The sequence below is a fragment of the Oncorhynchus mykiss genome, chromosome 17, assembly GCF_057628025.1.
Source record: "Oncorhynchus mykiss isolate SJ-2025 chromosome 17, ASM5762802v1, whole genome shotgun sequence".
Taxonomy (NCBI): domain Eukaryota; kingdom Metazoa; phylum Chordata; class Actinopteri; order Salmoniformes; family Salmonidae; genus Oncorhynchus; species Oncorhynchus mykiss.
Genome location: NC_143038.1, coordinates 60,552,050 through 60,568,160, shown reverse-complemented (window position 1 = coordinate 60,568,160; position 16,111 = coordinate 60,552,050). Strand labels below are relative to the sequence as shown.

Sequence of the window (16,111 nt, the reverse complement as noted above, 5' to 3'; positions counted from 1 at the left end):
GCATAGGATACAATAATAGGCACACATGTAGACATACTTGCACGACAGTCTCTCTCTCTCCCTCTTCAGAGTGTGCTATTAAACACATTGGAATGACGTTAACGAATTTGAGCTGTGAAAAATCAGTTCCATGGAGTGTTGTCATTTGCGGGTAGACGACATAATGCCTACAAAGCTGCGGCTGCATCCCAATTAGCTATATAATAGCGTTTCAAGTAACTCAAGCAACAGAAGGCCTACCTGCCGCTTGCACCGGAAAAATGACACACAGTCTGACTCTGAGAGAAGCCACAGGAAACTGGCAGGGTCAATGGAATGACAACCAGCGCAGGCTGTCCATCCAATCAGGGGAGAGTCTCACTGCAGAATCCACCATTTGTCCATAAACGTCAAATTTCAAAGGTTAACTTTAGGCATTCATTCCAAATGGTTAAGGTAAGGGTAAAAAAAAATGAAGGTAACTTTTTTTTAAGGAGTGCCTAGCACTGGGATTTAAATGCGACCCTCAGAGCCAGAGCCAGAGCCTGCGGCTCACTGTTGCCCCTAGTGGCGTTTTAAAAATAATCTCCTGACATCCTGCTTACCTGGACGGATGTCTAATTTCGCAGTGGAATCTTGAGCAACCTGGCTGCACTCTCAACAAAGACTGATGGGAACATTTCCTGGCCTGTAGCCCCAGATATCAAAGCAGAATTTATTTTAGATCACCTCTATTGATCTGTTTTTGTTTCAAAACATTGCCTGGAACCTCACAGCCATTTCAAATCCACAAAGCACTTAGATAACACTGGACTGTGTGAGGTCTGTCTATGTGCTGACTGTTTTGAAAAATGAAAGTCCATTAAATAATAGTGGATTTGGAATTAAATTTGTTCTCTCAAGTCCCTAAACCAAACCAAGATTCCTCTATTTGCATGTTGGTATCATTGTTTCCATGGCATTACTATTCTATTGTTTTATTTCGTACCCTCCCCTTCAGTAGATTTCATTCTTAGGTTTTGCATACTGTTGGATCCTTCAGAACCCCCAAGCTCAATCACTGAGAGAGAAATATGGCACAGATGCTACTTAGAGATGGTTTACTTGACAATAAGATAGGAAAACCTAAGGGCACGTGTAATTGCTAAATATAAGGGCAACAGACAACAGAAATCAAAGCATTATGGTCTGTTTACTCTTATCATTCTCCAAAAAGGAATATCACAATTGTGTTTTCAGAGTACTTTGAATATTTTGTTCCCAATATATCCAAGCTCTTTCCCCAAATAGCAAGCACACAACAGCCTAAATACCAATCTAGGTTATGCTAATTTGATACGCAAATGATGATGAGAGCTAAATGTTGATGGAACTGCCTTGCATGACTCCAGTAGAGTCAGTCTGTTGCAACATTCAGGGAAACCTGTAGTGTACTGATTAACTAATACAATTAAAGACAATTTACCACAGAGATTGCCCCTTCCTTCATGCTCTTTTGTTTGCCAATTTGTAATTTACACGGCACATTTGAACGGCAAATGTAGATTTGGACTAAAGCATATGCTCAATTCCTCTGGGAGGGAAGTGTCAATAATAAGACATGATGAAGACATTTTCAGTTGAAGAGTCTTAAACAATAGCAACAGGCAGAATTCACTGTTCATACTGGTGATGCACCGATATGACATTTATGGCCGATACCGATATCCGATATTTTCCTTGCCCAAAAAAACCCAGATACCGATAACCAATATTTAAAATTTTAGCGGCCTTTAAATCTTTCTAGTACAGTTAAATAGTTAACACACACACATGGACGCAGCGGTCTAAGGCACTGCACTTAGTGCAAGATGCATCACGAAAGACCCTGGTTCAAATCCAAGCTATATCACATCCGGCCGTGATTGGGAGGGCGGTGCAAAATTGGCCCAGCGTCGTCCAGGTTTGGCCGGAGTAGGCTGTCATTGTAAATAAGAATTTGTTCTTAACTGACTTGCCTAGTTAAATAAAGGTTACACACACACACACACCACACTGACCAAAAAGTTATTTTGTTGGCATTTACGTATGTCCCCATTACCAGTAAAACATAATCAAAACCTATTTCTTTCACTTATTGCTGTGCTGTTTTATTGTTCATTTGTTCAGTCGTTTCATTCTCAACCAGGATTTCTATGGAACGCCGTTTGGTTCTTTGTGTGTCAAAAAAGATACACGTCAAATAACACTATTTAATGTGTCAAATAAGCTTGTTGACCAATCAGGACCTGAATATGACTACACATCAAATAATAATTTAACACGTTCATATTTTTTTTACAGAGTTATTACACATCAATTACACTATCACTCGTATTTCATATGTCACAACGATTCAACGATACATGTGCTATGATGCTGGTAAAGTTGTCTCGGGCACCTACAGTGCGGTTATAAAAAAATCTAGCTAGCTCATGGATGCAAACCATGTTCTTCCCCCAAAACATAGCAAAACGACATAATCTGTTTCAGTAGCCATAGTTAGCTAGCTAACTATATAGCTAGGTGTCATCATCTAAAATAACCCTAATTTATAAGACAGTTCCTATTTGATTAATGGTGGTAGGACCCATCTATGTGAAGCTAGCCACAATAAGGATTAGCCACAATAGTGGACTTTGCGGTTAGCCTCCAAAATAAAAGTATTAATTGACAGTGATGCAAATTAATACAAATTGTAGAATTATGTCATAATTGAATAGATCATTCTAAACGAGGTTGGAATGTTGTGATATAAAATCAACAAAAGACAATCATTTGTTAACTTCACAAAAACCTGTTGAAATCACACTGGCTGTATTATACTTTAGAATTGCATTGGGGGCAAACTTATTTTCACTGTACAGCCTTACCTATGGATTGTGGATCAATGACATGGGGTATCAGTCTACTCAGTGACACCCAGAGAACATTAGCATCATAGCTCTTATTGAGAGCCCTGTTTGACTCTAGGTGCGGCTGGGTCGCTAAACAGGCTCATGCTATGCAGAGTAGCACACGTTGGGCTTCTGCAGCGTCACTAGCTGAGAGTCCTAGCCAGCCAGGAGTCAACTCTGCTTACAGCACCCAGAGGCGGTCCATGCTGTGTAATGTGGTCCGAGAGGACACCCCAAAGTGAGTGTACCGCTGTCCTCACATTCTGAGTGTGTTTTAGGGACACACATTACACTGGTTCCCCCTACAGACTTTTCGTAGGGCCATATCTAATTCCAAACAAAACAGCAGTTACATTTTAATATTATGGGAAGCCGCCAAATGATGAGCACACGTGGGTTAGGTGATTATGGTGGAGCACCTGGGCCATGTGTTTGTGTACACTTGGATGTATGGGATGGCTGTGCATCCTGTTGTTGTCTGTTGTTGTCTGTCTACCCATCAGATTCAGTCAACAGCAATGCTACAGTGCCTTGCGAAAGTATTCGGCCCCCTTGAACTTTGCGACCTTTTGCCACCTGTGTGTGTAATCAAGTCTCCGTATAAATGCACCTGCACTGTGATAGTCTCAGAGGTCCGTTAAAAGCGCAGAGAGCATCATGAAGAACAAGGAACACACCAGGCAGGTCCGAGATACTGTTGTGAAGAAGTTTAAAGCCGGATTTGGATACAAAAATATTTCCCAAGCTTTAAACATCCCAAGGAGCACTGTGCAAGCGATAATATTGAAATGGAAGGAGTATCAGACCACTGCAAATCTACCAAGACCTGGCCGTCCCTCTAAACTTTCAGCTCATACAAGGAGAAGACTGATCAGAGATGCAGCCAAGACGCCCATGATCATTCTGGATGAACTGCAGAGATCTACAGCTGAGGTGGGAGACTCTGTCCATAGGACAACAATCAGTCGTATATTGCACAAATCTGGCCTTTATGGAAGAGTGGCAAGAAGAAAGCCATTTCTTAAATATATCCATAAAAAGTGTTGTTTAAAGTTTGCCACAAGCCACCTGGGAGACACACCAAACATGTGGAAGAAGGTGCTCTGGTCAGATGAAACCAAAATTGAACTTTTTGGCAACAATGCAAAACGTTATGTTTGGCGTAAAAGCAACACAGCTGAACACACCATCCCCACTGTCAAACATGGTGGTGGCAGCATCATGGTTTGGGCCTGCTTTTCTTCAGCAGGGACAGGGAAGATGGTTAAAATTGATGGGAAGATGGATGGAGCCAAATACAGGACCATTCTGGAAGAAAACCTGATGAAGTCTGCAAAAGACCTGAGACTGGGACGGAGATTTGTCTTCCAACAAGACAATGATCCAAAACATAAAGCAAAATCTACAATGGAATCGTTCAAAAATAAACATATCCAGGTGTTAGAATGGCCAAGTCAAAGTCCAGACCTGAATCCAATCGAGAATCTGCGGAAAGAACTGAAAACTGCTGTTCACAAATGCTCTCCATCCAACCTCACTGAGCTCGAGCTGTTTTGCAAGGAGGAATGGGAAAACATTTCAGTCTCTCGATGTGCAAAACTGATAGAGACATACCCCAAGCGACTTAATCGCAGCAAAAGGTGGCACTACAAATTATTAACTTAAGGGGGCTGAATAATTTTGCACGCCCAATTTTTCAGTTTTTGATTTGTTAAAAAAGTTAGAAATATCCAATAAATGTCGTTCCACTTCATGATTGTGTCCCACTTGTTGTTGATTCTTCACAAAAAAATACAGTTTTATATCTTTATGTTTGAAGCCTGAAATGTGGCAAAAGGTCGCAAAGTTCAAGGGGGCCGAATACTTTCGCAAGGCACTGTATATGGTGAACATCTTAGGAGGCTGCTGAGGAGAGAACAGTTCATAATACTGACCGAAAAAGAGCAAATGAAATAGCAACTAACAACTGGAAACCATGTGTTTGATGTATTTGATACCATTCCACTGATTCTGCTCCAGTCACCACCACGAGCACATTCTCCCCAATTAAGGTGCCACCAACCTCCTGTGGTGAATATATTTTCATTGCCCATACTCTACGTTTGGTATGAGATAAGTGATACGGTATTACAAAGTTCACCAACTGGTCCCCCAAGTTCTGATTAAAAAAAAATTCTGGACATAGAAGGCTGTAAAAACACCAGCAAATCAGCTCCAAGTTATTCCAATGTATTCCTATGCATTATAACGAGATATATGTGATCGTATACAAATGTAAGCAAGGTTTGAAATGTGTCAGAGTCTAGGTGATGTGGGTAAGGCGGAGTCAGGTGCAGGACACAGAGATGAGTAATAATAGTAACTTTACTCAAAAATAATCTTCCAACAAGAAGAACGAAAATCCAGAATCACATAAACGAGACAATTGACAACAATAAACACGGACAAAACCATGACGGCTCCAGAGGGTTAAATAGGGAAATAATTCAAACGTAAGGGGAACCAGGTGTGTACAATACAGACAAAACAAATGGAAAAAGAAATGGAGGTGGAGGCTAGAAAGCCGGTGACGTCGACCGCCGAACGCTGCCCGAACAAGGAGAGGCACCAACTTTGGCGGAAGTCGTGACAAAATGATTCTGTTTTAGTCAAATATTATTTCTGTTTGGGCTTCTTGTGGTCAATTTGCAGTCTATAAATGACTTGTAATTATGTTCCGGCACCCTGACCATTCACTCATGAAACAAACGGCCTGTGGCTGCTCTATTACAAAATAGCACTTCATGTAGTAGATGTTAAACATGAGCCTCATGTATCCTCCTAAATTACACTCCCCATTATCTCGAACCTAGTGGTTTCAAATGACATTTACCCAACAACTGAGAGGGAAGGGAGGGAAACTGTCTGATACCTGCTCTTATCACACCACTTGAGACAATGGCACTTTTCCTGTCCACGTGCCTGTCTGTCACATCTGTCTTGTCCTCATCATCCTGTCAGCCCTTCTACACCACTTCCCTAGGGGGTTCCTCCTAACCTTGCCCTTACAACACACACAAGACAAGAAGACTGTGATCCCCTCTATTCCATGTCTCTTTTATGTCTTTCATCTTTGTTCAGTGCGCTCTTATATTCATGAGTTATCTGGAATTGAGACTGCAATTGAAATGGGAATAATTTAGCTGACTTTTATTTAGGATAATAACTTCTGGCCTACCAAGTGGTACAGCGGTCTAAGGCACTGCATCACAGTGCTTGAGGCGTCACTACAGATCCTGGTTCGATCCCAGGCTGTGTCCTACCGGCCATGACCGGGAGTCCCATAGGACTATGCACAATTGACCCAGCATCGTCCTGGTCAGGGGAGAGTTTGGACAGGGAGACTTTACTTGGCTAATCGCGCTCTAGCGACTCTTTGTGGCTGGCCGGGTGCCTGCTGGCTGACTTCGGTCGTCAGTTGAACAGTGTTTCCTCCGATATATTGGTGCAGCTGGCTTCCGGGTTAAGGAGTCATGTTTCAGAGGATGCGTGACTCGACCTTCACCTCCCCCAAGCCTGTTGGGGAGTTGCAGCGATGAGACAAGATCACAATTGGATATCACGAAATTGGGGAGAAAAAGGGGGTAAAATACAACAACAAATTTGTTTTTCTCTTTGTAAGGCTGTCAGGTTTTGTTATACCTTAGAGGACCTTATTCACTATATATACAAAAGTATGTGGACACCCCTTCAAATTAGTGGATTCGGCTATTTCAGCCACACCCATTGCTGACAGGTGTATAAAATATATAAAATACATTATTTATTTATACAATGGTATGTGGACACCCCTTCAAATTAGCGGATTAGGCTATTTCAGCCACACCCGTTGCTAACAGGCATATAAAATCCTTCTAGACCACACAGCCATGCAATCTCCATAAGTAACATTGTCAGTAAAATGGCCCGTTCTAAAGAGACTTTCAATGTGGCACTTTTCCAACAAGTCAGTTTGTCAAATTTCTGCCCTGCTAGAGCTTCCCCGGTCAACTGCTGTTAATGTGAAGTGGAAAAGTTTAGGAGCAACAACGGCTCAGCTGCAAAGTGGTGCGTAAAAATCATCTGTCCTTGGTTGCAAACCTCACCACCGAATTCCAAATTGCCTCTGGAAGCAACGTCAGTGCAAGAACTGTTTGCCGGAAGCTTCATGAAATTGGTTTCTATAGCCGAGCACAAGCCTAAGGTCACAATGCGCAATGCCAATCTTCAGCTGGAGTAGTGTAAAGCTCGCCACCATTGGACCCTAAGAGCAGTGGACATGCATTCTCTGTAGTGATGAATCACGCTTCACCATCTGGCAGTCAGATGGACGAATCTGGGTTTGGCAGATGCCAGGAGAACGCTACCTGCCCGAATGCATTGTGCCAACTGTAAAGTTTGGTGGAGGAAGTATAATGGTCTGAGGTTGTTTTTCATGGTTCGGGCTAGGCCCTTTAGTTCCAGTGAAGGTAAATATCAACGCTACAGCATACAATGACATTCTAGATGATTCTGTACTTCCAACTTTGTGGCAACAGTTTGGTGAAGGCCCTCTCCTATTTCAGCATGACAATGCCCCTGTGCAAAAAGCAAGGTCCATACAGAAATGGTTCGTTGAGATCGGTGTGGAAGAACTTGACTGGCCTGCACAGATCCTAATCTCCCTCTGGTGGCTGAATGGAAGCAAGTCCCTGCAGTAATGTTCCAACATCTAGTGGAAAGCCTTCCCAGAAGAGTGGAGGCTGTTAAAGTAGCAAAAGGGGACCAACTCCATATTAATGCCCATGATTTTGGAGTGAGATGTACTTTTGGCCATTTTTTTTTTTTTTTTACACTTTTATTAGAATCACTTGTGAAAATTCAAACAACCAAAAAACAAAAGGAACTATACTGATTGAATATAGGCATGCAGGGGCTGGAGTGGCTTAGTGCTAGATTGTAAACCCTGTTCTTTCAGAAAAGCAATGCACAGTTGGCTCAAACGGCCTCCAGTAAAACCTAATCCTATTGGTTGTGGTTCTCATTTCTATGAAAACATTGCAAGATGAAAAATACTAACATGATTTTGTGGATTTGTTTTTTATATAACTGTACAAATTTGTACCAGAAGTTGCCATTTTCACCATGTACTGAGGCAGAACAAGTGGCACTGAAAGAAGATGAAGAATGATACGCCCAGCCATTGCCTTAAGCCCGGAAGTGTACAGGGGACCTTGCCAGTGAGAGAGACATTCTCCTATCGCCCTCCCACTGGGTTGTTCTGGGATAGAAACTCCAGAACATGTGTTATAACATTGACCTCGTTGCAGGTTTGTCCTTCAGTATTACCTTTGCAGATTAATTGTCCGTGCAGCGCAGGCTGCCATTGATCATATTCACCAGTGGCCCCAATAATGCAGCGGCCTGTTAAATAAGATATGAAGGTGAGTTCTGGTTGATCACAACCTCTTATCATTACATCTTCATCATCCCCCACCCAACCCGTTGCCCCCCAGGGTGAATGGCCAGAATAATTCCCTTGCCGCTATCTCTCCCCAGACTCAATTTTATAGGTATCCTACTAAAAAAAAAGCAAGCATAGATTGTGGAAAATTAAGAATTAATAATTTAATGTAACCACACATATTTCCAGATCATACAAGACATGCTGCTTCTTCTTCCTGTCACCAGCAGTAAACATGATAGAGGACAGCTCAGGTAATGCTGCAGCAGAGGGAGCAGGAGTCGTCGCTGTAATTGCTTGTACCAACGGAAGCCTGAGTTGAAGTTCAATTACGCCTGGATATTTGCTAGGTTCCACCACACATCTTCCAGCACACTGTCATCCATACCATACAGAGTCTGCTGTCTGGAGTACATCTAGGTGTCACAATGTTTCATATAATCAGTGTTTACAATATCAAGCATCTCAATATAATTGCTCTCTGTCACAGTCCAGAGACGGTCAGAAAGGCTAATCTGTGTTATGAATCACCAGTGTTTTATAGATTAAGAGATTAAGGGGCATCATATATGGGAAATGAAATCTGTATAGCAATTAATGTCTGCTTCCCGTTGTCAAGCTCATCTGTAATCTCTAACAAGTATCTGTGTAATCTGTATTCCATCAGTCAGCAGGGTGCCTGTAGAGCACAGGTGTCAAACTCATTCCACGGAGGGCCGAGTGTCTGCTGATTTTCACTCCTCCCTTGTACTTGATTGATTAATGAAGGTAACTAATTGGTAAAGAACTCCCCTCACCTGCTTATCTAGGTTTTAATTGAAAGGAAAACCAAAAACCACCAGACACTATGCCCTCTTTCTATCCCTCTCACACATGGAAAACAAGCTCGTGAGCACAAACACAAATACACATGCATACACACACTGCGTCTCTCAGCTTTAAAAGTCATTCTGCCTCAGGAGGCATTGCGTGTTTGTATTGAGGATTGCATGAACATGAAAAAGAAATTCAGTGGACGTAGTTACGGGTGCAGGTGTTTGTTTGTATGACTGAATTAGGGTCTGTGTATGGAAAAGAGAGTAAGTGAATGAAATTGATGTGGTCTGAGTACGTGTCAGTTGGTCACACTGTCTGACGGGTACAGTCCAGATGATAATGTGGATGTATTCGCATGCATGAATGAGGGATTGGTCATTCTTGGTCACTTTTTAGAGTCTACTGGGCAGTCCAAACCATGTTGAAAGTCCATGTCAGTAGCCTTACTAGCATTACACAATCCCGTATTTTTCATGCATTTTTGCTACCTCTAAAACAAAATAGGCATGAAATTTGTCTGGTCAGAGACTCATGTTAAGTGGTGAGAGAAGTTTGCCTGGCTGACATGGACCTGCAGGTACGTAGTTGGTGGTGGAGCCCTTCCTTGTCCAATTACACTGAACTTCATTCAACCTGTTTGGTGAGAAGTATTCAACCAACCTTTTAGTACACAGCACCAATGGCCTGAATACTGAGAAGCTTGGGATGACTCGTGATCACCAAGTGCCATGATAGACTCTCATCCTGGAAATATATGGACTAACTGGTTCAGCATGACATCTCTACAGGATATCACACTTAAGGTGGTATACACTCATTATACATACTGCAGGATAAAAAGGTATAGGCCCATCAATCCACCTTTACCAAAAGGAGTTCAAAATAACTTGTTATTATTTTTCTGTGCTTAGGGACAAGCTGAGGTATGACCAGAAATGGAAGTGTGATCTTCACAAGGTCCATCTAATTGATGTGGCTTGGCAAGAGTTGCTGCACACAAGCACACGAAGAAAAGGGAATGTAATAATATGATAGGAGAAGCATATAGGCTTTCTAAACAAATAACCCCAAGAAGCACTTCACTGTGTGCTGTGAAACCACTGACCAAAACACAAATATTTGAAGGTGGCGTGTTCCTCCTGAGATATTTTTTTACTACTTACCTATTTTAATTAGCAAAAGCATATTATGGGAGGAATCATTGAGGCAAAAACAAAGTGTGAAGTATACTGTACACACTGGTATCTTTAGACTCACACAAAAACAAATCATCATCACCTGTTCCATCTTGCTCAAAATCAATTATGAAATGTAGAAGCTCCGAAATGCAATAACGTCAATCTGCTGAGCACTTCTAAAGTGACTAATCATACTCATTAAAGAGAAATCACTCATCATTTTGTCACGCCATGTGCTCTCCACAAAAACCCCTTGCCCCAGAATCCAAACCAATGCATAAAATGAAGATGAATTTCCTCGATGGGGAAAAGTAATCAAGAATCTTGGAGAATCTCTCAGTGGCAGATGATTGCGGTAGAGATGCTTCCGGTGTGCATCTGCCCACTAACATTTGCCTCTTGTTAATCTACCTGATTGTAGTCTAGGTAGTGAATCATTCAAAAAGACAGAAGAACAAATCGAAGAGTACACACAGTTGTACAGGTGATTTGCAGTCCTCATTAGCAATTCAAAAGGAAGAAACTCAGTTCAGTTCTTGCCATGTTTGCACTTAGGAAGTAATTAAGGCTACTGTGGGCTTGACAACACAACAGTATTTTTCATGGTCTTTTAGGAGAATATTCAACATGTCAGGAGATGAACCACCAACATCTTGCAATAAAGAAATGTTGAACACCTTTTTTCTCTCTGATCTCTAGCCTCCTGAAATGACCAGCAAGCAATTATGACCAGCAAGTAATATCAAAGTACTATCAAAAGTATGTTACAAATAATTTAACTTTAAGAAAAGTAAATACAAACTAAATATACAGTTTGCACATATTCTTGCTTATTTATATTACTGTCTGATTATGCCTGGAGGGTAGCCTAAGGGGGTATGAGGGTGGGAATGGGGGGGGGGGGGGGGGGTAGTTTCTCCCCCTGCCCCCAATTACAAATTATACTGGTGTCCATAAAGTGTCCTTTAGTTGTGTGGACTATAATTCCAAATTGTGAAAAGACTTGCAAGACATTACTGGCCGTGATATATGTTGCTATGCAACATAAAGCACTATGCATGCTGTAAGATCAGTGGATATTGTTTTAAGAAATCCATGTAGATGTAACTGAAATCAATGAGATGAAGGCATGTAAGCCAACATTGTTTATCATTACAATTAAACAAACCAGGCAAATAGATGCAAACATACATTCTAGTCTACAGTGTCATTTGCCTATGAGTCATTTATCTATTCACTCTGACATTTTCTATTTGATTGAGTATGTTGTTCTATAATAGACAATTCACTATAGGTTATTTTGGTTATTATATCTAAGTAGGCTCCTTGATGTACCGGTTGTGATAATTTATGCCTGCCTACTTTAGAGCAAAGTATCACAAAATTAAGAACTCATTACAAGACTATGCCTTTACCGGAAAAAAAAATGCAAAGAAAAATTTACAAAAGTAAATACACATACCTTTTTAAGAGCAGTTCCTATCGTTCCAGTCGTGTGATGAGGTTGAATTTAGTTTATAGTGGTCTGAGATGCATCGCACTACTGAATCTCAAAACGTGCGCAATTGGTCAGACAGAACTAGAATGACACGAAACGCTTCCTCGAGCGTAGATGCTATCGCCCCCCTTGTGAAAAAGAAGAAAAACTAATAGGTTTTCTTCTACAAAGACGTTCAGATAAAGGGACCCTATCGCAGTCAATAGCTTTTAGAAATCCATGGCAACCGAGAAAACCCTCCACAACTTCTCAATGTTGTGACCGGGTTAAAAGACCCTCAATGACAGCAGCATTATTCCAGTCACAGAATGGGCACGCAGGTTTTGGGGAGGGGGAGGGGGTGACTGAACCAGAATGATGTTAGAATGTTAGAATGTAGATTATTGAATGGAAGGAAAATGGAATTGGAATTGTGAACGGAAATCAAACAACATCACAGGATATTATTATTCAAGTGCATGGTTTGTATAGGAGCAACATAATGCAGGTAGGCTAAATATGACACCACATAATAAAAATACAAATATTGAAATTACCATTCACATTATTTGTGTCAGTACATCAACAGCTATTTCCCAGTATAGCCTATGGGAACCTAATGGTCAGATTAGGGAGGGAGACTCGGACCACATATTAGTCTCTGTGGGGACAAGTTGTTTCAGCACTTCAGACAGCAGCAGCATCAGCAGCATCATTAAAGCACTCACTCTGTTTCTGCGCCACTGACCAGCTGTGTGAGGTGGGGGAGGTCAGCTAGCAATCAAATTAGCTTTTCAACCACCACCATATTACTGGGTGCTGATTTGGATTTCAGCAGACACCTGCCATCTAAGCGTTGCTCAGTGATGAGAAATGTGCATCTAAACATTGGAAATTAATGCTGTCAACTAGGTTATATGGGCAATAGTTGGATACAGTCTACTGGGTAGCTGTGGGTGTGGTCTGGACAGGGTCAATAATTCCTGGAAAAACAATGTTTATGGCTGAGAGTGATGTAATTAGATGACACACTACTACAACATGACCTATGTACATAACCTGGGGTTTCTTGTAAAATGCTACAGGCTACATTCAACACTACATCCCTGTTCATATCCAGAGATTGGTTTTATTTGATAGATTTCATCCTGTTCTCTCAAGTGCTTTTAACCTGATACGTCTGAGAGAGGAAATGAACAGACTGAATAGAATCAAACCTAATCTAATTCAGGCCATTTTAATCACATTGACCGGATTACACAATGCATTCACTGAGGACTGAGTGTAATAGGATCTTTATATGAGGCAGACTGCACATACCAAGAGTGCTCCATCAAATACAATCTGATTTCTTGTCATACTGAAAAAACCTTGTCTCATTATTTGAAGAGCAGATTGTACATGCTACAGTACTGTAGCATCTCTAACTACCACAATGCAATGACTGTACCATTCCACCTAAGCATGCAGAGTGTTAGAGGTAGCCTATGCATAACTCATACAGGCTACATGTGAAAAAATAATTAGGGATTGAATAGAAACCAGCGTAGCAGAGATGGATATTGTACTTTTCTCAATCCGAGTTGCTTAACTACGGTATCCTCTCTCCATTGTGGGTTGAATCAACTTGATTTAAGCTTTTTCTGCTTGTCCGTTTGAGTTTTTACTCTGTTTGTTCAGAACCTAACAGTTGGTGTTGTCGGCAGGATTCGCCATGATTTGCAGTTGAACTGAAGAGTCTGAATCAGTTTAACAGGGGCCGGCACAAAACAAGGTAGGCAAGTTCCTACACCTGTTACCACTCATTCTGACATCTTGGGGAGAAGAGGGTTGTAGGCTGAATACAATTTATAGGATACAGACATAGAAAGCATGAGTTTATTCAGTAGTCCCATTTTTATACGACCGGTTGTAGGCCTATATGCAATAGGGGTAAGGGCAGGTTCTGTAGTAGGATCAATCCCAAGTGGGGGTGTGTCCTGTGCGAAATCCGTAGGTGGACGGGCTTATGATGTAGGGTCTTCTGAGGGCAGGTCCCGAGTCCCTGAGTGGGGGTACTAGACTCCCACGAGGGCTATACGTAGATCTATGTGCAATAGGGGTGAGGGCATGTTTCGTAGAGGATAGTTCCCAAGCAGGGGTGGGTCCCATACCTCGAGCACTCGACCACTTCACTCGATCAGTTTCTTAGTCACAGAGAAGAGAGGACGAAGAACAGTCTTTTGCCCAAACGAGAAAAGGTCATAGTTTTTAGACACATTACCTACAGTAGTCAAACAGTATTACATACAATACAATGTATTCTGATTCCCTTCAAAATATTAAAATGTGTGCTCAACAAAATGATGGCATTCTATGAAATGCACTAAGGGAATAAGGGTTTCACATAATTTTTGAAACACACTTTCAAAACACTACCTGTTGTGACAGCAGCAATGTCGAAGACATAGCAGTAACACGGTCTTGTTTTGGGAGCAGTGGGCTATAGTCCTTAAGACTATCTGGGAAACCCATTTTGAAAATCAGATCTTGTTTCACTTGGAAGTAATGCCTCTGGAGGTGACCTAAGGTCATTCGATAAGACAGCCTATGAAATTACTTTCATTAATTCACGGGAAGCATAGATTGTGAATAGAATTTACTGGAAATGTGGATTATGTCCTCAACTGATCCACTATTCCGAGACAGTAATGAGAGAACACTCTGTGTGGTTACTAGCCTGTAAATAACTACAGTAAAATATGATATCATCAGCACCTCCAGCATCACTTCCGCCACCACCAGACACTATGACATTATGAGTCAGAATGCTAAATGTCCTATGGATACAAAGCGAGAGGAAATTAATGAGCTCCTGTCGTCAGAGTTGGGTTTGCAAACAAAGGGAACCTCTGTCAGAGGTGTCAAAGTTCACAGGCCTAGCATGAATAAATATATGCCCTATCGTCCCCTTTCCTCTGTGTCCCTGTGTTACTCTGACCACTCATCCTTTACAGATATCTATACACGCATCTCTCTCTCTCTTGCACTCTCTCTCCCGCTCACTCTCACTCTCCCTCACTCTCTCCCCTCTCCCCTTCCTCTTTTTTTTCTACTGTGGGTATCTCTGTGGGGCAGAAATCCCCTCATTGACGTCTGAAGGGCTGCATAATGAGAATATATGAGCTGGAAGAAATAAGCAGCCTGTTTTCTGCCTGATGCTCCTTTACCAGTCAGCCCATAGGCTTTCCTAAAAATGAAAACATATTGTGTTGCCAACAGGCTAGTACAATGTTGTATGGTGTTGTATTTTCCCAGAATTAAAGGGCCCTTTTGGAGGATACAGTTACAGTACATTCAATATGTTTAGAAGTACCATTGGATGTATTGTAAATAGTTTATTTGTTTATTGTTATGGATGATGAGCATACCATTTGGCAGTAATTGAACATGAATTGTACTCTGTCTGCTAGTATACTAATTGACGTAAATTATACGAATTTAATTGGGTTTAATGGTGCAAAATAAACATGTTAATCTGATTATTGACATTTACCTTTCATTCAATTGGAATTATATTACTGTCTATCTTTTGCAATTGACCACCTCTGAAGGAGGGTAAGCAGTCTTGTGGAACAGTCGGTTAGGATCACTAGCCCTTCTCAGGAGGCCCTGATAATCTCTCACTTAGTGCTTCTATTTGGTAAACCTTTGATGTCAAAGAGGGAAATTGGCTGCTTCACATTCATCGACTAAGAGCATATTCCCCTGGGGAGCCCAAGCAAACCCCCCTGATAAGAAAATACACAAAATACTCAAAAACATGTTAGAGCCATTGCCACAAGTCGTTGTGAATATTGTCTAGGCATATGTGTATTATTGTTGTGACATTTTAGGGCAGGATCAAAGGTAAGCCTAGTGCTTATTCATTTCACTTGAAGATGCAACCATTCACAGCTTTTAGTAAATGGAAACAGGGAGATTAAAAACTCAGATTTGAATGACAGATTTCTGAAAACAATTGTTTTCTTCATTCAACAAATAGTCTGTATGGATTAGGTCCGTGTCTGTTAGTTTTAATTCTCTGGAGAGAAAGCATACATCTCTTTTTAAATGGGAATGCTATCATAGATGTATGCCAAAAAGGCATCATTGGTCCCTCAGTGGTATTAACAAACCAATTGTTTGTTGAATACAATGTGTAGGATTAAAGGTAGCCCTACAATATGCCTTGCCACCATCCTGCATTAGAATGTTCCTAAACCATCTGTGGATCCTTAGTGTTCTAATGAACCCACAGCCCCAG

At 41.3% G+C, this 16,111-nt stretch overlaps 2 protein-coding genes across 4 annotated transcripts in view; one reads left to right on the top strand and one right to left on the bottom strand.

Annotated features, from left to right (window-relative positions):
- LOC110494606 (neural cell adhesion molecule L1-like protein) overlaps positions 1-12,194 on the bottom strand; it is a 92,848-nt gene extending 80,654 nt beyond the window's left edge. The window contains exon 1 of one of the 2 annotated variants that reach the window (XM_021569822.3): positions 11,812-12,194. The gene's annotated coding sequence lies outside the window, so the exon portion shown is untranslated. The remainder of the gene's footprint in view (positions 1-11,811) is intronic. The other variant, XM_021569826.3, reaches the window with a different exon arrangement.
- The window catches only part of LOC110494603 (E3 ubiquitin-protein ligase PDZRN3-B), a 562,549-nt gene that overhangs the window by 88,012 nt on the left and 458,426 nt on the right, over positions 1-16,111 (top strand). The gene's annotated exons all lie outside the window — the stretch shown is intronic.